Here is a 23,383-nt window from a genome sequence, read left to right on the forward strand (position 1 = left end):
ATTGAAAGAAATTCCAGAGTAACTATTGAAATCCACAAATACATACAATGGTGGTAGAGGTGGTGTGCTTCAAAGTCTATATACAATACTCTAAATATTTCCTAATGCTCCATTGACAAGACCAGCTTTAATCCATAGGTTTGAAGTTAGCATCACCTTTGCATCTTTGCTAAGTAGTAGTTCCATGTCCAACTAATCACTTCCATCTCCATCCATAGAACTATGTGTTGTTTTAATAGCAATGCTTTGTGCAATAGGATTTGATAATGATAGTAGCATTTTCTTATTATGATTGTACACATTTTCATTTGTTGAAAATTAATGAACACCACTTTGAAACTCTTCATTTTCTGTAATACTCATGTTTCAATTATAGCTTGACATAACTATCATCCAATCCTCTAGTGTGGGGTTTGCATCCCTTGTATTTGATAGAAGAACACCAAATCTTTCTTTCTCATTGCTTTGTCCATCCTATCTAAATATATGATTTTAATTAACTATAGTATGGAATTATTGCCATAGTAGCTTTGCATGCTCTCTAATTTCATATATTGGTCTACCACCAACTATAGGTAATTGTGCCAAATCTCCAACCAATATCATAGATATCCCTAGAAAAATTTTGAAAACACGTTATATGAAATGATATTACTTTGGATTTAGTATTCTATTAGTGAGGAAAAAAGTAAATTACTACGTGAATCTCTTACTCTAAGAAATTGAAATACTAAACATACCTCCAAAAGTTTTATGGCTATTTTTTGGTAATGCTTGTCAAAGATGAGAGTTTATGTTTTGGATTAACCTCTCTCTAATGAAGCTAATTTCATCTATCAATATTTATTTTGCATTAGATAATTCCTCTTGGAAATGAACAAGTCTCATTCCTTGTACCTTAGTGAATTCTTTTATAGGTATTTTCAACTTGAAATGAATCATTGATGCACCAATGTTGGATGTTGCAACACCTGTCGGTGCAAGTAGAAGGAGAGGAGAGCATTGTGGAAAGGATGCATTTTTTAATTCTTAACTTATTGCACCAATCAAATATGACTTCCCTATTCCTATTGTCACTTGAATTATCATGTGTAAGGGTGATGCATCTTGACATGTATAATAGTGTGACATTATAATGTTAACTTCTTTACTTTATTGTTCGCTAAGTTTTTCATAGTCCACACATTGTGGCATCTCATCTAGTATAAGACAACCTTCACTTCTCTTCAAGCTAATGAAATTTATAGCTTCATTTGTGTATTGCTAACTATGAAATTCATGAGACTAATTTGTTTTTCAATCAATATCTCTTCTCCACAACATATCTATCTCTAAAACTTTCATAATTTGAGCATGGTGAAGTCTAGATAAAATCTCCCATTCATTCTCTATAGTACTACCTTGGGCTTTATCATTTTCTTTGGATTTTGAATCAAACTAATTTTCACTATTATCCAAATCTTGTCTTCTTTCAAGGTGCCATGGATTATATCTAAAGTTATTCCATGTTGCAACTATAGAATCATCATTGTTACCAATATCCATGTGAATGTCATGAAAAGGTTTATAAAGTAGTAATTCTGAATAGCAAAAATCAATCCATTTTTCTAAGTGACATGCAGGAATTGAGTAAAATGTAGCAAATACTCTTATAGTAGCTATTTTTTCCTTGGAATCCATTTAACATCACCTCTCTTTTTCTTGTTATATATCCATGATTTGGAAACATCAATAATGCACAAAGCTTCCATAAAGTGTGGCATATTTCTGTAAGCATCAATGAAAGATATGGTGTGTTCCTCATTTTCCTCATCAACATTTAGGTCTACACATTTGAATACTTCCTTTGAAACATTTAAGTTGACAAATACTTGATTACTCTGTACCAATGGAAGCTCTAGTAGCATATGACTCATTTCTTGTGCCCCAATATCCCTTTCTATTAATGTTTCAATGAGAAGTCACTTATAAGCTTTTGATGCTAAATCGTCAAGATTTTCTACATTTGCTAGTCAAAATAACATTTGATAGTATATCTATGAATCTCTTTCAGCTTTGGCTGCCTACTTTGCAATATACTTAATCACCGCATGTTTAGACATAATAGGTTACCAAGCATTATTTGATCTCCAAAGTTGTAGTATGTAACAATTATATGAGTTAACTTTGTCATCTTCTTTAAATGGCTCAAATATTTTTTCACTAGCTTCTAAATCTTTATTTAGTCTAGATCCTTCTAAATTCAATGGCCATGTTGCATTATACCTATATTTCATTAACATAGCATTTTGATAAATATAATTATATAGAAACAAAGGATGCTATTAGTAATTGAAATAGATTGAATCAATTAGGAAGCACACTTATGTGTAAACCAATTTCCCTCTCTTTTTGTGTAGACATGCACCTTCTTTACACATTGTGTGCCTTTGTACAGTATTTAAAATCACATCATAGTCATTTTTTAAATCACTTTCAAGCAATTGTCTAGTGTTTTTTAAACATGGGTGTAGACTGGAATGTTGATATACCTAAAATAAAAATTTAGATCAAGTTGACTATCATAATTGTATTCATTTGTAAGTGAATAAATTAAAGATAAGGTTTAATTTTCAACTTTTTATTATCATTCTTGTATATTTTAAAGGTGTGTATCTCACCTACGGTTGCATGTATGAACCAAATCATGGAGATATGATGCAACATAGTACAACTGATCTTGATTATTCCAATCAATGTTTTCCATTTTTGGCACTCCTTTTAACCAAATAAAACCATGGACCTATGTTGCCATTCATATTTGAACCAATAGTCTGCAACATTCATTCCATTCTCAAGTATTTCTTTTCTAAAAAGGGTATTTTGAAAAAAATGTATTGTGCAACAATGTGTGGGTAGTCAATGATATTTTGTTTCCTCCACATTTGTGCTTCTCTTGGATCACTTGGTGGTGTTCCTGGCATCATTACATGAAAGTCTGGCCAATACAAGTTTGATGCACTTGATGTAAAAAAAATTGTTGGTGTTCCAAGTTAGTGAAGCATGTTATTCAATTTTTCTCGACACTATGTCCAATATGATTGAGTTCCCCTTAAACTAGTCCCAAATAGCATCAATCTATCTACTAAATGACAATGTGGTGTTTTCTCCATATGTTTGCACAACTCTTGTATTATAATTGGCATTTCCTGCAAACTTCTTTTCATGCAAGCACTTGTAGAGCTATGTGTTTGATGTCTCATAATCATATTCATAATATGGTAACAAAATCTTGGATGTTTTCCAAATTTTTTACCTCTATATCATATCAAGTGTTTGACATATTCATGTATATATACTCTCTTCAATTGTGGTTCTAACCAATCACATTTACCATTAGGGAATAATGAGGGAAATGTCATATCAAGCAAACCTGGCATGGTATATTCATTTATGGGAGACACACCAATGTTAGGCCAATCTGTTATTGTTTTTGGTTCTATGTTAGGATTTTTTACCCATACATGAATTAACACCAATTATCTTTGCGCATTTTGTGGTTTGGATCACTTGATGTTGTGTGCTCTATTATATTTATCTCACCTGTCTTAACTAAAGGACTTGTAAAAACAACATCATTTATGTTAGAATCAAACTCCATATGCACTATTTTTAACTCACTAAAAATGTTGTGATCTACATTTGGTGATATATTATCCAAAGCATTTTCATCAATAATCACATCAAAGTAGAACTTATCATGCATAATCTCACATGATCTCTATTTACAATGAATTATAGTGTGTTCCACATTAATCCTTTCTGTGCACTACAATCAATGAAAGCCATTTAACTAAATAAGGTAATTTCTTTGCCACACTCTTAATATTCTATGGAAAACTTATTGTGTACTCTCTGTATTTTAATTGACCACTAGTTGCATGTGTCACTTGTAATATTGGGCTATTAGGCACAATGAGCATTTCTTCCACTTGAGTTAAATTTGCTAAATCTATTGGTTGTGCCTTTAGATCCATATTATTTTTAATTGAGAATCTATGGATGCCCTTTTCTTGTTTGCATTGAGTACAAACAAGACCTTGAGGAGTATGTGAGACAGTAATTCCTATATAACCTTCTTGACAAATATAGCACATGGTTGGAGATTCCAACCTATCCAATTTATTTCGAAATGCCACTTGTAATTTCATGAAATTAGTTTCTAGCAATCCATTTGCATCAGGAAAACCATGTTGAGATGATTCAGGACTTGATCATGCTCCATTTTTATTTATATTTTATGTTGTCTCTGCAACACGTTCAACTAATGTAAAAGCTTCCTCTTCAAGATTCCTTGCACAATCCTAATTATGTGCATTCATTTTAATATTTTCTTGATGTCTATTTTCTTGTGTTACCTATAGTTGGGGATTATTTTGTACTTCTCCTACACTATGTGGACATTCATTGTGTATAGGATGTATCCCAACATTGCTTTTTTCTCTTATCAATCATTGATCATGTGCCTCCTCAAATGTTCCTTGATGTGTATTCCTTTTATAATCCTAATTATGTAGATTCACAGCAATATTTTCTCGATGTGTAATTTCTTGTATTTCCTATAGGTGGGCATTATTTTTTATGTTTCCTACATTATTTAGATCTTCATTATGTATAGGATGTATGCCAACATCATAGTTTCCTCTTATCTCTTGTTGTGCATGTGCCTTCTCAGATGTGCGCAAACGTGTACATCTATGTGTGTTGATGTGTAGGTTGTCCATGTTATCCTCTTGTATTCTTTCACTTTATAATTGTTCAATAGTAAAATATGGTCTATGTTTACCATGTTGTTCCAGTTCAATGTCATTCCCTTGACTTTCAAATTGATCATTTTGAGCATCTGCCTTTTTTTGCATACAATGTCTACTATATTCTTGTCGATATTGTCTTTTATATATTTTTTTGGTCCTTTATCTCAAAGAAGATTTTCTTTGTCAAACCATAACTAATTTAGAATTGTGATAAGAATAATATTCTATAAACATAAACATTCAAAATAGAAAGGAATCTATGGATACAAGTACATAAAAAATATGTACTTATATTATAAATATTGTAGAGTAAATAATTTTGGTGAACTGTTCATATTTACTAAAATTTTGTATTTTGACCTACATTTTGATATCATCTAAATGTCTCAAAATTCCAGATTTATGTATTTACTAAAATTTAACATATATTTTATAAATGTTAAAAATAGAGGAATATATAGATACTTTTTTATATTTAGTAAAATCTTGTGTTGTTATTAATTGTTGTACTATTTTCTGTATCATGTAAGAATTACTATATATACTCTTACCTTCTTAGTGACTTATTACTTTTGGGAATACATTAAAATTACATCTTATTTTTTTGAAATTTGAAATTAATAACGCAATACATGCAAAAATATATTTTTTGTTTTCATAAAAGCATAATTTAGTAGATACAAAAATGTGTATTGGACATTACAAAAATATTTTGGTGCATGGAGCACTATGACTTTTCCTCACATTATTTATTTAAATATTTCATAAACTCATCCCTAATTAACTCAGAGTCCCCTTGTTCATTTTGTTCATCATAAAATAACTCTCTATAGAAGCCTCCAAAAGCAACAAATATGTCAACTAATCCATAGAATGATTCTTTTTTTTCTTGAATGTAAGTCACATCATCTCCTTCAATTACATGTGCATTTGAGGCAATGACTTTAAGTTTTTCAATAAGTTGTTTGCGCATATTCAAAATTTATCTTCCCAATTTTTGGACCTCTATATGATTGAAATTGTTTGAATTGACACTTGATACTAAAGACTGGTAATTGATTTTTTTGGTGTAAATAAGTATTTACTTATTACACTTACTTAAGTTTTACTTAGGTCAATGCATTATTTAATTATTTTGCATTATTTTATCATTATTTTAGGTGAGACACTTAGGATTTTGTGAACTCTCATTGAGTTACGCAACTCTAATTATGCACATGGTGTTTACAACATAGGAGTATGCATCATTCACTGAGTTGTCATGATGACAACACAGTTATCTGCACTCCTCATTTAGCACATGTTGTCTACACCACTAATTTATGTGCTACACCATTGTAGGCTTTTCCTCACATTATCCCACTTAATGATGTGCTTAAAGGAGGATAATCCATATCTAGTGGACATGTGTCTGGTTGTATGACATATCATGATGCTAACTTCTATGCATTCTAGAACCTCTCCTGAGGCCTTTATATTCAGGCACTCCTAGTGTACTCTAAAATCCAGTTATTGAATGAATATCGTCATTTTGATCATACTCAATCTATTTTGGTCTACTGTGTGCTTGTGTTGAGTTCTTTAGTTCTTCGATGAATTCTGGCCTAAGCAAAATTCTTACAATTATCACTCTTAGTGAAATCCTCAGAAGTGGTATTTGTTATTTCTATAATTTCAACTTCTTCATAGTTTTCCATATCTCGAATTTCAACATTTTTCATTATTTTGATAGGATTGTCCATGACCTAAGATATATAATGAAAGCAAGAAAAATAATGATTTAATGAAAATAAAGGAATTAACCTTCTATATAATTATATTTATTTTATTTAATATGTAAACTTTTATATTAAAAATATTGACTTACATGTAAATAAAATTCTAAAACACTACATTCTATATTCTATATCCAAAAATAATTTAAATAAATTTATTACATAAATGTGCAACAAATATTGAAGAATAATTTTCAATAGGGTTTAAATCTTTGCATAAAAACTTCACAATATTGTCATGATATTCACCAATATTTAAATAAAATTGTGAAAATCAATATTCTATATTTTTTATAAATAATCCTAAATTATAATTTGATGTAGATACTAATTAATCACTAACTTTAAAGTATATTCAATTAATTCTAAAAATATCATTTTCTTAAGTTTAATTAATGCCTTTAAGAATAATTAAAAATTTTACTACATTAAATATAACTACACATCCTAAGAAAAATATGGAATAAATGATCAAAAGAAAATATAAATGTAAAAAAATTAGAAAAGTGCATCTGAAATGAAGGATGAGTTTAAGTTATAGGTGTACATGATCAAATCATAATGGCTAGTGAAATTTATTAAAGGCTAATGAAATTGTTGAGAATTGATTACTTTGAATGATATAGATGAAAATATCTGATGTTGTGAATTAGAAGAAAATTATGAAATTATATATATATATATATATATATATATTAGTATTAATAAAGAAAAATATTGAAATGTGAAAAATAAACTTGCAATTTAAACAAATTGCTAATTTATTGAAAACTAATAATAGTTAGTAATGACATTAATTTAAAACACAAAAATATTAATTATACTTATTAGTACACTTACTTTTTTTTAAGTCAATCATGCTAATAACAACATTCTAAACTACTAATTTATCCCTCTACAAAACACATACAAATTACTTTTTTCAAAACAATCATACTAATAACAACATTTTAAACTACTAATTTCTCCCTCTACAAAACACATACAAATAATGATAGAAGTTGAACAATATATGCAACCACAACATGGCCATGTTTTTTTATTTTAAATAGAAAATCAAATATACTTCCACAATAATGGAATAAATGTAGTTGCCACCATGATCCACTCTTATTAATGCATATGACATTTTTCAGCAATAAGAATTTTAAAAAATTTACATGCATGAAAGCCTTTAACTTATTCGAAAAGGTGACTTTTATGTCTCAATAAAAACTCATATTTTACTTATAAAAGGATTATGTAAAAAAGATTGAAATCTATTTAGAATTCTAACATATGTAATCATTAATATGCTTTTCCAAATTCTATAAATATTTAATAGTAGTGTTAGAGAAATTGTATATTACTAAAAGATAGAGAAATCATATATTACATCTAGATGAAAGATATTTAGTACTTTTTATAATTTCTATAATATAATGTAAGTTTTTTAAGCAATGTAGATTCACTGAATTATATATGCAAAAACTCAAAAATAATTTAGGGAATGCATTCAATTGATAATTGCAGTGGTCCTCTATAGCGATCAAATGACAATTTTTTTGGCGGAAACAACAAAAAAAATCTATAAATTAGTAGGTTATATGATTGGGGAAATTGAATATCTGTAGCCATTAGAATTACCTTATGTTGTATCTTCTTCTTTCTTTGTGTGCATCATTGTAGCCAAGTCCCATCTCTATAAAATGGGAAAATGATAGGCATTTCTTGATTCTATTTTCTCAAGCTTTGAGATCTCATTCCCCAATTACAAAAATTGTAACATCCAACAATTATGATCACAATTCATACATTACCAACAATTAAAAACAATATCCTTACTAAGAACTATATTAAACACTAAGAAAAACAATGTTGCAATATTTAATCTGTAAAACGTCATATCAACAATACAACGCAAAATTTCTATGGCAATGCATGAGAAAATGGAATCAAAATAAATATATGCAATCGATAAAGCTTTTACAACATGCATGTAATAGAAGGCATAGTAAAGTGCAATACAAAAGGAAAGAAATTCTAATTACCTCAACTTTCTCTGTAGAAAATGAAAAAGATCATTGTGAGAGAAGAATGAACTCAAAGTTGCCGAGGTTGAATATAAAATAGCGAGTATGGGTTGTCATTTGGTATTTCCAATACATATGTTAAAATTGATTGAATTGGTTTCCTATATTCTTGGTCATTATTGATTGAACTGGTTTCCTATATTATTTTTTTTTCTATATTTCTAATTTTTATATTTTTTTTTGGTATATTTTGGATTTTTTACATGTTGAAAAAGAAATGAGGATGGTTTCTTTTTTGTTTCATCCATTTTTTTGAATGACCTCCTATAGAAGGGTCGAATGCTATTGTAATTTTATGCCTCTTTGCATAATGAATCAAAAAAAGATAGCTCTCATAATTAGAAGGAAGTAAATAGTGAAGGGTCCATATTATGTTTTAGACAACATGATAATTATATGGTACATTTCTTGCAAAGGAGAAGAAATAAACATTCTAAATTCTTACACAAACTTTTTTGTAATCATACATAGGCCTTCTAAATGTGGCTTGTATATCCAAGTGAATCAGCTATGAGTGAATAAAAATAAGAGTTAAAATTTCATCCAAATGTATAGGGGTCATGGCAGATGCAAGGTGAATAATGTTCCAGTCAAAATATTTCAGCATTTAAAAGATACTGTGTATTGCGGATGGAAACCATTTCATCACAAGCTATAGAAATACAAGATTAAGGGTAAGATAGTAGCAGAGGCTGTAGTACTCTTTAAAAAACCCTTGTATCATAAAAGATGAAACCTTGTTTCTACTATAATAGAAACGTCCTTGTCAAAATGAAATAGCAGTAAAAACTTTAGCTAAGAGGCACCAAATAGTATAGGAAGTCACAACATGGAAAAACCCTCATGGAGGAAGCAAGGCATGCAACATTAAATAAAAAAAATTATATAGCCTTTAAAACCTTGTGAATATTTTATGAATGACAACTTCAAGTATTAGAAATACAAAAAAAATCCAATAATAAAGGAATCATAAGCATGCAACATCAAATAAACAAAATTATATAGCCTTTAAAGGCATCAGCTAAATAGCCAAATATATGCATCGGCTAGCTAGTGCCATTACCTATTCTATCTGTCAAATATTTGCAACACAACATACTTATCATGAGAGTTTGTCTCGAAATGCACACAACGCATTGAAGCCACCATCTATGGATTGTAAGATAGGTTTCAAAAATAGTACAGGAAGTCACAACATGGAAAAACCCTCATGGAGGAAGCAAGGCATGCAACATTAAATAAACAAAATTATATAGCCTTTAAACCCTTGTGAGTATTTTATGAATGAAAAATTCAAGTAAAAGAAATGCAAAAGAAGTCAAATTATAAAGGAATAAAAAGCATGCAACATCAAATAAACAAAATTATATACCCTTTAAAGGCACTAGCTAAATAGCCAAATCTATGCACCGACTAGCCAATGTCATTACCTATTCCGTCCGTCAAATATTTGCAACACAATGTACTTATCTGAGAGTTTGTCTCAAAATGCACACAATGCATTGAAGCCACCATCTATGGATTGTAAGATAGGTTTCAATTTTAAATGCTATTAATATACGTACTTTCATTTAATTTATTGAAATCAACATACATTTTCAAAAATTAACATAAAGACTAAGACTATGACTAATAAAATATAGATCAATCTTTTTTTAAAATATATATTTTTATTATGTAATAAATCATAAGGTCTACCTTTATTATTATTTTAGTTCTTTTTAAAAATGATTTATATTTTTACATGTAATAAATTATAATGTTTTAAACCTTTATTATTATTTTAATTCTTTTATTGCTTCAATTGTAGTAACATTTAAGAATTAAAATGTAAAATAATATTTAAGTCTAAACTTTTAAAAATAATAACTAAAATTTTATATTATCTGTCTAATGAATTTTAAAACTAAAAATAGATATTCTTCTTAAATTTACTTTTAATATTATTTTTATCTTTAATAGTACTTTAAAAAAAAGTGAGTAGCCGAGTTGGTGTGAAGGCGAGTCGTGAGGCGTAGTGTTAGGCATCAACTCCGGTTCGAGTCACACTAGGTTTACCACAAACCCTTTAGCCAATAGTGGCATGTTGTAATGGTTAAGTTGGTGCGTTGATATCCTTGCCATCAAGGTTCAAATCTCATGGGGATGAGGTCCCCCGTTTTTGGCCTCACTAGTTCACAGCTCCAGGTCAAAGTGTTTACCCCTCAAAAACAAACAATAAAAAAACCAAAATTATATATAAGCTTTATTAATTCATGAATAAATATTATTATTTTTTATTTATACATTTAATGTTTCAAATATTATAATTGTAATGTATGAAGATTTACTGTAAAATATTAAAAAGTAGGAGTAGACAGTAATTATCATAGTTAAATAATATTTTTTACTTAGAAATTTGATTAAGTTATCTTGTTGAAATATTTTATTTATTACGCTGAGAAGCTTTCTATAGTGGCAACAATCTTCAATGTAAACATTTTCCTTTTTTTTTAAATGGCGTTCATTTACATGTGAAAAAATTAAAATAGAAATAGACTAAATATAATAAAAGCTGTGAAAATTATATAGAGAGAAAATCAAAGTAAAAATGAGGCAAATCAAGAGTCTCGAATCATTTGTATTGCAATGATTTTATTTTTTAATTTGATTTTTTCAATACAATATGCATTTTTTTAATTGCTATGATTTTTATGGAATATGATTTTTTTAAAATTTAGACATGGTGAAATAAAGTATTGTCTCAATTTGCCTCATTTTTACTTCCATTTCCTCTTTGTAATTTTCACAATTTTAATTATAATAATATTTAGTCTATTTCTATTTTGTTTTTCTGAAATGTAAATAAACGTCAAATTTTTTTCAAAATGGAAAATGTTTATATTGAAGATTATTGCGATTGTAGAAAGCCTCTTGGCTTAAAAAATGAATTAAATTTTTAGTTATACTAGTATTTATGTTATAGATGATTTAATGAACTTTGATGTTTATATCATGTACAAAATATTTTTAAATCAAAATTTATTATAAAATTGTAAATAATAATTTATAATTACGTCGAGAGGTGTTCTATACAATGGCAACACAAATGCCCAGCATGAGAATATGCCAAGATTCCTTGTCAATAAAAAAAATTTGGGAGCGGTTACAAACTTCCAAATTAAATATTAAAAAAGAATTTCCGAAATAATAGCTAGCCAAAATAATAGGGAGGCAAATGGAGGCCAAAATAATAGGCCCAAAATAATAGGGCCCGAAAAAGTAGGGCTCAAAAAAGTAGGACCTCAAAAAATAGGGTCGAAATAATTTCAATATGATTTTTTTTTGTTAAATATAATTTTGCACGCACATTCATGCTTATTTTTTGCGAGGAGTGGGGGAATTTGAAACAAATTCATGGAACGTGAAGAGATGTCTGTTGGGGGATATGAGGAGCCTCTCAGAAGTTATAAAACCAAGGCTCCTCATTTCATTTTCACTTTATGTTTTTGCAGGAAGGAAGAGGTGGAAGTTATTGGAGGATTAGATTGGAGTTTTTGAATAGGAGTAGATTGAAGTTTTGGAGTAACATTTTTGTAGGTGAGATTTTTATTTTTTATTTACATTTTCATTTAGATTTAGATGTAGATGTAAATTGAAATTCAAAATTAGTTATAATATTCTACTTTGATTTAGATTTCAATTTTAATTAATTTCATTAAGATTTAGAATTCTGTTCATAACTATTTAGGCTCGCATTTAATAGTTTAGTCTTGAATGTTTGATTTAGATTTAGATTTAGATTTGTATTCAAAATCTATTTGATTTATATATTTTATAATACTTTTCATTGTTAATGGTGCTTGATGGGAGTGTTTTAGGGGTGTCTTCTTTTCTATTTCTAAAATATTTTTGTCCAATATGTACTTTCCTAACCAGATCTATCCATTTTCTTCTGATTCATGCATGGAGCTTCCTGACACTATTAGTGTGTTGCTGGGACTGAATGGAAATGGATTAAATGTAAACAACTGACTCTAGATCTGGATATGCATTTAGAATTGGCTCTACTACAGCTCCAATTTATAGGTTCCTTCCTACTACCTATTCTTTCAGTGGTTTAATCTAGTTAAGTGTGGATTGAGAGGTTCTGGCTCATTCCCACAAGTTTGTAATTTTTTTTACAATGTCTAGCATGTGGCATTTTGATGGGATTCTTCATTGAAAAATGGTGCAGATAATTATGTCAATACTAAATGACTTGTCCAATGTGATAATTGCTCTGGATATAGAGTGCGGCCATGGTGATTTTCTTAGCAATACAATTGAAGAAAAAGGGAAATTTGGTACTAACACAATGTTCTAGGAAATCTCTGAGCAGAAATGCTTATAAATACATTCAAATTTCTTTTGTATCTCATAATATCAATCTCACTTTTTCTTGTGCTCCTTTAGTCTAAGAAATGTAACAGATTGGAGAAACAAATTGCTTCTGTAATGGCAGTTGCAGGTGCAATTATTTTAACAATTTTGGTCATTTTAACTGTTCCTGTCATGGGTACTTATGTTTTAGTTCTTAGATTATGTGATTTGGTTGTATTTAGAGTTTTTTTAATAATTTTTGAAACTACTATTAAATATAATAATAAAGATTAATTTAATGTTAAATATAACATGCTACAACACTTATCAAAAATATAAAAAACACAATTGCTACAACAAAACAAGAATGGAGAAAAAACTTTAGTTTTTGTATTAATTTGTCTGCTTAAAATAGATTACAATTGCCATATTTTATATTGAGAAATGCCTCATACTTTCACATGCTTATTTAACTACACTACAATCAAGACTAACTTTGTACTTAATCTAATTTTATTGAATGAGACTGGCCCAAGATTCCTATGTAACTACTATTATAACAAACATAGACAGCCGCAGAACTTGTGATTAATAATTTATAACTACTTGATTCTTTGTATTTCATGCGTAAATTCATGATTCTAAAAACTCAAAGTTCAAACTGCATGTTACATTCTCTTCCTTATTCGGTGAATTGGTGCATGACTATTAGATTAAACGGTGCAGGAAGAGACAAAACACTAAAAGAAATTACTCTTTTCTTATTATTATTGTTGCTTCTATTTTTAATTTTTTTATAATTATTGTTAGTCTTGATGTTGTTTTTAATTTTATTATTACAAATATTGATTATTAATATATTTGAGTTCATCCAAAGAATAGTACTAAATCTAGAAAAACTTAGTAATAACAGTTTGAGATAACTGCAGAAAGTTCTTATTTTAACAAATATTCTCTTTCTTTTGAAAATCTGCTATTATTTTGGTAATGAATTGTAAAGTAGAAAGGAAAAACTTTCAGTAAATCTTTTTTGGCTACTGTTTCACTTGTAATTTTAATTTTATATGAAAGTTTATTATTTTTTCAAATCTTAAAAATAAAGATTTTTATATATGTAATTTTATTTAATTATTAAAATAATAAGATTGGGAGAGAGAGAGAGAGAGAGAGAGAGAGAGAGAGAGAGAGAGAGAGAGAGAGAGAGAGAGAGAGAGAGAGAGAGAGAGAGAGAGAGGGTAATCTTAGAGGGGGTAGAAGGAAAAGGGGAGATGGGGAGAGATGAGCCATCGAGAGAAAAGCATAACAAGGGACCAAAATAGATGGAGATAGAGATGGTGGGGAGAGAGAGAGAGAGAGAGAGAGAGAGAGAGAGAGAGAGAGAGAGAGAGAGAGAGAGAGAAGGGGAAGAGGGTGAGAGACATGAGGTAGACATACATAGAGCATTTTAGAGATATATAAACATGAAGATGGTGTGTGTGTGTGTGTGTGTGTGTGTGTGTGTGTGTGAGAGAGAGAGAGAGAGAGATCACATGAGGTGATGTGGTAGAGAGAAAGAGTGAGACAAGGGGGAGAGAGTGAGAGACATGAGGTAGACATAGATAGATGTAGTGAAAAATAATGAGGGAGAAAGAGTGGGGCGGGGGTGGAGGGGGGGGGGGGGAGAGAGAGAGAGAGAGAGAGAGAGAGAGAGAGAGAGAGATGATTAGAGGGGGCAGGTGATGTAGATATATAGAAGGGGAGTAGGGAGAGATGAGCTAAATAAGAAAAAGAATATATAAGGCCCAAAAGAGACGTAGACAATGATGGGGAGAGGAAGAGTATGATGGATAGTGATAGACAATGACAATAATTATGGAGGGAGAGATGTATACATGTAGAGAAAGAGATGGACAAAGATAACAACATAAGGGGAGTGGGGAGGGTATACATTATTGGGGGGTAATTATAGAATGGGACATTTCAGAGAGAGTATGATTACAATTAACCCTAACCCTAACCCTAACTCTAAATTATAATTATAATTTAGAGTAATAATATTTATTAATTATAATTTTATTAGCTATAATATAATTAGTAACCCAAAAATTATCTTAATAGCAATAATCACACAAACCCTAACTCTAACTCTAACTCTAACTAGATAATTCTAATTTTAACCCTAACCCTAACCCTAACCCTAACTCTAACTCTAACTCTATCTCTAACTTTAATTATCCCCCTAACCCTAACCTTAACACTTTATAATCCTAAATCTCACGCTAATTCTAACCCTAACCCTAATTCTGATCCTAATCCTAGCCCTAACTCTTACCCTAACCCTAAATCTAATCAGGTAACTTTAACCTTAACCCTAATCTAACCTTGATCACAACTCTATCTCTAACTTTAACTCTAACTCTAACTTGAATGCTAACTCTAACTCTAATTCTAACTCTAACTCTTATATGAACACTAACACTAACACTACCTCTAATTTTAACTCTAACTCTAATTGTAACCCTAACCCTAATGCTAATCCTAACCATAACCCTAACACTAACCGTAACCCTAACTCTAACACTAATTCTAATCCTAACCTTAATTCTAACCCTAAATATAACCCTAACTCTAACTCTAACTCTAACTCCAACCCTTATTTGAACTCTAATTCTACCTCTATCTCTAACCCTAACCCTAACTCTTATTCTAACCCTAACACTAACCCTAACTATATTTGTAACCCTAATTCTAACCCTCACCCTAATTCTTACCCTTACCCTAACCCTAACTCTATCTCTAATCCTAACTATATTTCTAACCCTAACCCTAATCCCAACTCTAACTCTAATTTTAAACCTAACCCTAACCCTAACTCTAACTCTAACCCTAAGTGTAACTCTAACCCTAACAAGAACCCTAATTCTAATTCAAACCTTATCCCTTACCCTAATTTTCATCCTAATGCTAACCCTAACTTTAACTCTAACCCTAACCCTAACCTTAACACTAACCCTAACCTTAATTCTAACCTTAACCCTAACCTTAATGCTAACACTAACCCTAACCCTAACTTTAACACTAACCTTAACCATAAACATTAATTTGTCCCTAACTCTAACCCTAAATCTAACTCTACCATAATTGGACTCTAACCATAACCCTAACCATAACCATAAGTCTAATCCTAACCTTAACCATGAGCATAACTCTAACCCTAAACTTAACCATAAACATAACTCTATCCCTAACTCTAACCCTAAATCTAACTCTACCATAACTAGGCTCTAACCCTAACCCTAACCCTAACTTTAATACTAACTAAAACCCTAACCCTAATCCTAAACCTAACCTTAACCCTAACTCAAATCCTAACCCTATCCCTACAATAACCCTAACTCGAGCCCTATAATAACCCTAACGCTATCCCTAACCTTAACCATGAGCATAACTCTAACCCTAAATCTAACACTACCATAATTGGACTCTAACCCTAACCCTAACCCTTACTTTAATCTTGACTCAAACCCTAACCTTCACTCTAACCTTAACCTTGACTAAAACCCTCACCCTAGCCTTACTATAACACTAACCCTAACCCTAACCATAACTTAAACCCTAACCTTAACTATGACCATAACTCTAACCCTAACCTTAACCATAAACATAACTCTAATCCAAACCTTAACCATAACCATAACTCTAACCCTATCCTTAACCATAAACATAACTCTAACCCAAATGTTAAACATAACTCTAACAATAACCATAACTATAACTCTAACCCTAACCTTAACCATAACTCAAACCCTAACCTTAACTCCAACCCTAACCCTAATGCTAACCCGAACCCTTATTCTATCCCTAAGGTTAACATTAATTGTAATGGTAACTTTGTCCCTAACCATATATCTATGTTTGACTATAACATTTTACATTACAATATGCCAAAAAGAAAATTACTTTTTTTTAAACCATAATCCTACCCCTAACTCTAACCCTAAATATAACCCTAACTATAAATCTCACTCTACCATAATTAGACTCTAATCCTAACCCTAATCCTTAGTTTAACCTTCACTAAAACTGTAACCTAAACATAACTCTAACCTTAACCCTAACACAAAACTCTAACTCTAACCTTAACCCTTACTTTAATCTAGATGAAAACCATAGCCCTAACCCTAACCTTAACCCTAACTCAAACCCTTACCCTAACCTTAATCTTGATGTAACTCTATATACAACCCTAACTCTAAATATAAACCTAACCTTAACCATCACCCTAAAACTAACCCTTTCTCTACCCCTTTCTCTAACTCTAACCATAAATCTAATTTTAACCCTAACCCTAAGCCTAATTTTAACCCTAATCTAAACTCTAACTCTAGCCCTTATTCGAGCTCCAATTCTAACTCTACCTCTAACTCAAACCCTAACTCTAATACTAATCCTAACCCTAACTATATGTTTAACCTAAACCCTTATTCTTACCCTCGCCCTTTCCTTAACCCTAACCCTAACTCTAATTCTAACCCTAACTATATTTGTAACCCAAATTCTAACCGTAATCCTAACATTAACTCTAACTCTAATTCTAAACCTAACCTTAACTATAACCTTAACAAGATTCATAATCCTAAAAATAACCCTAGCCCTAACCCTAATGCTAATCCTGACTCTAATTGTAACTCTATTCCTAACCGTAACTCTAACCCTATCCATAACTCAAACCCTAACAATAGCCCCAACCCTAACACTAACCCTAACCCTAACTATAACTCTACTCTTCAATATAACATTTTACGTAACAATTATGCTTAAAATAAAACTGAATTAAAGTGATGCAAATAAACACCATATATAGAATTAAAAAATAAAATATTCAAGAATAATTTTATGGTAAGTTTACCCTATTACATTTTTATAGTAAGTTTATACAATTGTATTTAAAAAGAAAGAAATAATTCAACACTTACCTTTAAAAAATAAAATAAAATTTAAAAATACTTTTCCTATTGCACTGGGATTGCCGCTAGCTTATCTATACCTCCATATATATTACGCCAAGAGTAATCATTCTCGAGGAACCTATTTTCATTTTCATAAATCCCAACTATGATTAAAATAACCATGGGATTAAATGAAAATAGCCACCTCGAGAAGGATTACTCTCGGCGTAATATATATAGAGGTATATATAAGCTAGTTAGACATTTGATGTAATTACAATTATTTTATTTATATTTGTGTTGATAAATGACTATAATAAGTACAAAGGAGTCAAAATAACAATTTTAATAATGATTAAACAATAACTAAAACTTAAAAATTTGACAAAATTATATTGTTAATAAATAAATTTCATAAATTCTTATTTATCAAATTTTTTGTGTAATATTTACATTTTATTTAAATTATTTATAATAAATATTTAAAAAATAAATATCTACCCATTTTTCAATTTAAAAATTTGATTGACATATTAAAAAGTTCAAATTTAAGTATTATTTTACACTTTTACCAATTAATATTAATTCAATAAATAAATAATAACAAATTTTAAAAATTTATAATTTATTGCATAAATATATTTCCTTAGAATACTTACTAATTTTACTTTTTTTAAAATTATTTAAATTTCCATAAGTTAAATAAATTCGCATTGATGCATTTCAAAATTTTCTCTTATATAAACTAAAATAATAATAAAATATTATTTGATTGTTTAAAATAAAATGAATTGTATTGTGTGGATTTCGAGATTAGACTCTCGCTAGGCATTTCAAGAGAGAGACAAGAACTGTAAGAGTCCAAGTATATTTTGTTAAAAATATTTAATGGACAAAATATGTAACGACGCTGGCAAGTCGGTGCATATATTCTGCTATTTAGCCAATACCTTACCCTTGTGAGTATTTCATGAATGACAACTTCAAGTAAAAGAAATGAAATTTATTTTATCATAAACAGTTACACTTCCAACTCTAAATATAAAGATCACAAATGTTCCAAAGTTTCCTGGAACTTTCCACAAAGTGTAGATATTTTTTAATTGAAAAACAATAATATTCCTAGGAAATTTAGCATCAGCCAATCAAAAAAGACATTAATGATTAAAAATTAATCTATTTCTAAACTTTAGAAGTCCAATAAATTTGGGTATGAAAATTGATTGACAAAGACAACTAGGAACATTGGTTTTGAGGGACTAACAATTGCAATTGTGCATTCTTAGAAAAACATCAGTTTAATATATTTCACATAATAAAAGTATCAACCATTCACGTCAACTCATCCTCACAAAATCAATGGGAGTATTAAACACACATCAGCTTCTTGCATAGTCTCATCGTCATCTATATCTTCAACTCCCATATTTGTGACAATGTGCATCAAATTTGAAGGGTTTAATAGGAAGTTCTAGATTTTTTAATGATTGGATTTACTAGTCTTCCATTCCTCTCCACATGATAGGATAACCTTGCTTGCCCAGAGATTGCATCTACCATTACACTATTGTTTTCATGAATTTCTCTATTTATGAGCATTCAGGACGATTGGTTCACCACTTCCTTTTCCAACCAGCACCTTAAGCGTCTAAAGCCATAAGCCTGCAATACCCAAAATATAAATGCAGTCAACAGATAATTATATCCAAAGTGAAGTCAGTGTGCAATTTTAATATTGTTGTTACCAAAATTGTCTACTAAAGCCTACAATTTGTGATTGATTAGTATAACTGACCACTACTCCAACAATAACAACAAGAAAAAAGACTTACAAGATCATAGGTCTGCTTAACAAAATGTTCTAAAGCTGCATCAGTGACTGTCAAAGTAATTCCACTCTCTGCAAGCTGCATAGCTACATCTTTTATCTGCAACCTTGCAACTTTTCTCCTCTCCTCATTTTTAAGAGGTTCAAAGATAGGTATCTCATCAAGCCTACTTAATAGTTCTGGCCTCAAGTGCTTTCTGACCTACAATTCAACACCACATGAGCTTTTACTTGAGCATTAAAGAAAGTTGAAACAAAAGGAGGTCATTTCTCAACTGTTCATACTTAAATAGTTGATTGGTCTTGGTCATCTTGCAAGTACATTGCTCTAGTAGTGGAAGTCATTATAATGACTATGTTTGAAAAGTTAAGTGTATGGCCATGTCCATCCATCAATCTAGCACCATCAAGCATCTCAAGTAAGATGTTGAGTACTGATACATGTGCATTGTCAACTTCATCAAATAGAACCACACTATAAGGTAATCTTCTAACTACTTCAGTCAGTTGCCCACCTTCTTCATAATTGCGATATTTCTAATAATTCATTAGAACTGAGCTTAAATATTGAATGCTTTTTATTCATAAAAACTGGAGTAAGAAGATTTAATAAGAACCGTATATACCCCGGTGAAGCACTAATGAGCCTTGAAACTAAATGAGGCTTCATGTATTCAGAAAAATCAATCTGAACTAGGGAGTTCTCATCGTCAAACAGTTGTTCTGCAAGAGCCCTTGCAAGCTCTATTTTACCAACTCCACTGGACCCCAAGAATAGAAAGACCCCAATAGGTCGATGTAGTCTCTCAAGTCCTGCCTTTGATCTAAGCACAACCTCTACAACTGTCTTAACTACTGTGTCTAGGCTAACAACTCTTTTATGCAACCTTTGAGCCAAGCGTAATAGTCGATCCTTATCATCTTGGCCAAGCCTAGTGGCAGGAATACTAGTCCAACGACTCATCACCTGCATTGATCAGTAAACTATATTAATATATCATTGATATTGTGTAATGATGGTCTTGTCAGTACAGATTCACTTTCTGTTGTCTTATTACATGAAAATTATAAGTACCACCATGAACTTTAACTAATGCCTACAATTACAAGTACTACTAGCTTATATATACCTCTATATATATTACACAGAGAGTAATCGTTCTCGAGGCACCTATTTTCATTTAATCCCAAGGTTATTTTAATCACAGTTGGGATTTATGAAAATGAAAATAGGTGCCTCGAGAACGATTACTCTCGGTGTAATATATATAGAGGCATATATAAGCTAGTGGCAATCGCAGCGCAATTGGAAAAGTATTTTTATAATTTTAAAAAAAAATTTAAGGTAAGTGCTGAATTATTTATTTCTTTTTAAATGCAATTGTATAAAATTACTATAAAAATGTGATAGTGTAAACTTACTATAAAATTATTCTTGAATATTTTATTTTTTAATTCTATATATGGTGTTTGTTTGCATCACTTTAATTCAATTTTATTTTAAGCATATTGTTACGTAAAATGTTATATTGAAGAGTAGAATTATGGTTAGAGTTAGGGTTAGTGTTAGGGTTGGGGCTATTGTTAGGGTTTGAGTTATGGATAGGGTTAGAGTTACTGTTAGGAATAGAGTTACAATTAGAGTCAGGATTAGCATTAGGGTTAGGGCTAGGGTTATTTTTAGGATTATGAATCTTTTTAGGGTTATAGTTAAGGTTAGGTTTAGAATTGGAGTTAGAGTTAATGTTATGATTACGGTTAGAATTTGGGTTACAAATATAGTTAGGGTTAGAATTAGAGTTAGGGTTAGGATTAAGGAAAGGGTGAGGGTAAGAATAAGGGTTTAGGTTAATCATATAGTTAGGGTTAGGATTAGAATTAGAGTTAGGGTTTGAGTTAGAGGTAGAGTTAGAATTGGAGCTCGAATAAGGGCTAGAGTTAGAGTTTAAATTAGTGTTATAATTAGGGTTAAAATTAGGCTTAGGGTTAGGGTTAAAATTAGATTTATGATTAGAGTTAGAGAAAGGGGTAGAAAAAGGGTTAGTTTTAGGGTGATGGATAAGGTTAGGTTTATATTTAGAGTTAGGGTTGTATATAGAGTTACATCAAGGTTAAGGTTAGGGTAAGGGTTTGAGTTGGGGTTAAGGTTAGGGTTAGGGCTATGGTTTTCATCTAGATTAAAGTAAGGGTTAAGGTTAGAGTTAGAGTTTTGAGTTAGGGTTAAGGTTAGAGTTAGGGTTAGGTTATGGTTTTAGTGAAGGTTAAACTAAGGATTAGGGTTAGGTTTAGAGTCTAATTATGATAGAGTTAGATTTCTAGTTAGGGCTATATTTAGGGTTAGAGTTAGGGGTAGGATTATGGTTTAAAAAAAGTAAATTTTTTTTTGGCATATTGTAATGTAAAATGTTATAGTCAAACATAGATATATGGTTAGGGACAAAGTTACCATTACAATTAATGTTAACCTTAGGGATAGAATAAGGGTTAGGGTTAGCATTAGGGTTAGGGCTAGAGTTAAGGTTAGGGTTTGAGTTATGGTTAAGGTTAGGGTTAGAGTTACGGTTATGGTTATTGTTAGAGTTATGGTTAAGGTTTGGGTTAGAGTTATGTTTATGGTTAAGGTTAGGGTTAGAGTTATGGTTATGGTTAAGGTTTGGATTAGAGTTATGTTTATGGTTAGGGTTAGAGTTAAAGTTAGGGTTAGCATTAGGATGAAAATTAGGGTAAGGGATAGGGTTTAAATTAGAATTAGGGTTCTTGTTAGGGTTAGAGTTACACTTAGGGTTAGAGTTAGAGTTAGGGTTAGGGTTAGGTTTAAAATTAGAGTTAGAGTTGGGATTAGGGTTAGGGTTAGAATTAGGGTTAGAAATATAGTTAGGATTAGAGGTAGAGTTAGGGTTAGGGTAAGGGTAAGAATTAGGGTGAGGTTAGAATTAGGGTTAAAAATATAGTTAGTGTTATATTTAGGGTTAGAATTAAGGTTAGGATTAGAATTAGTGTTAGAGTTAGGGTTACGATTAGTGTTAGGGTTATGGTTAGGGTTAGCATTAGGGTTAGAGTTAGGGTTAGGGTTAGTGTTAGGGTTATGGTTAGGATTAGAATTAGGGTTAGGGTTACAATTAGAGTTAGAGTTAAAATTAGAGGTAGTGTTAGTGTTAGTGTTCATATAAGAGTTAGAGTTAGAATTAGAGTTAGAGTTAGGGTTCAATTTAGAGTTAGAGTTAAAGTTAGAGATAGAGTTGTGATCAAGGTTAGATTAGGGTTAAGGTTAAATTTACTTGATTAGATTTAGGGTTAGGGTAAGAGTTAGGGCTAGGATTAGGATTAGAATTAGGGTTAGGGTTAGAATTAGCATTAGATTTAGGATTATAAAGTGTTAAGGTTAGGGTTAGGGGGATAATTAAAGTTAGAGATAGAGTTAGAGTTAGAGTTAGGGTTAGGGTTAAAATTATAATTATCTAGTTAGAGTTAGAGTTAGAGTTAGGGTTTGTGTTATTATTGCTATTAAGATAATTTTTGGGTTACTAATCATATTATAGATAATAAAATTATAATTAATAAATATTATTACTCTAAATTATAATTATAATTTAGAGTTAGGGTTAGGGTTAGGGTTAATTGTAATCACACTCTCTCTCACATGTCC

At 30.4% G+C, this 23,383-nt stretch overlaps 1 pseudogene; it reads right to left on the bottom strand.

The window, feature by feature from the left end:
- The window catches only part of LOC149570461 (chaperone protein ClpB1-like), a 153,079-nt pseudogene that overhangs the window by 121,501 nt on the left and 8,195 nt on the right, over window positions 1-23,383 (bottom strand).

Source organism: Cupressus sempervirens, chromosome 3 (assembly GCF_028749045.1).
Source record: "Cupressus sempervirens isolate cs-2001-9-10 chromosome 3, ASM2874904v1, whole genome shotgun sequence".
NCBI lineage: Eukaryota > Viridiplantae > Streptophyta > Pinopsida > Cupressales > Cupressaceae > Cupressus > Cupressus sempervirens.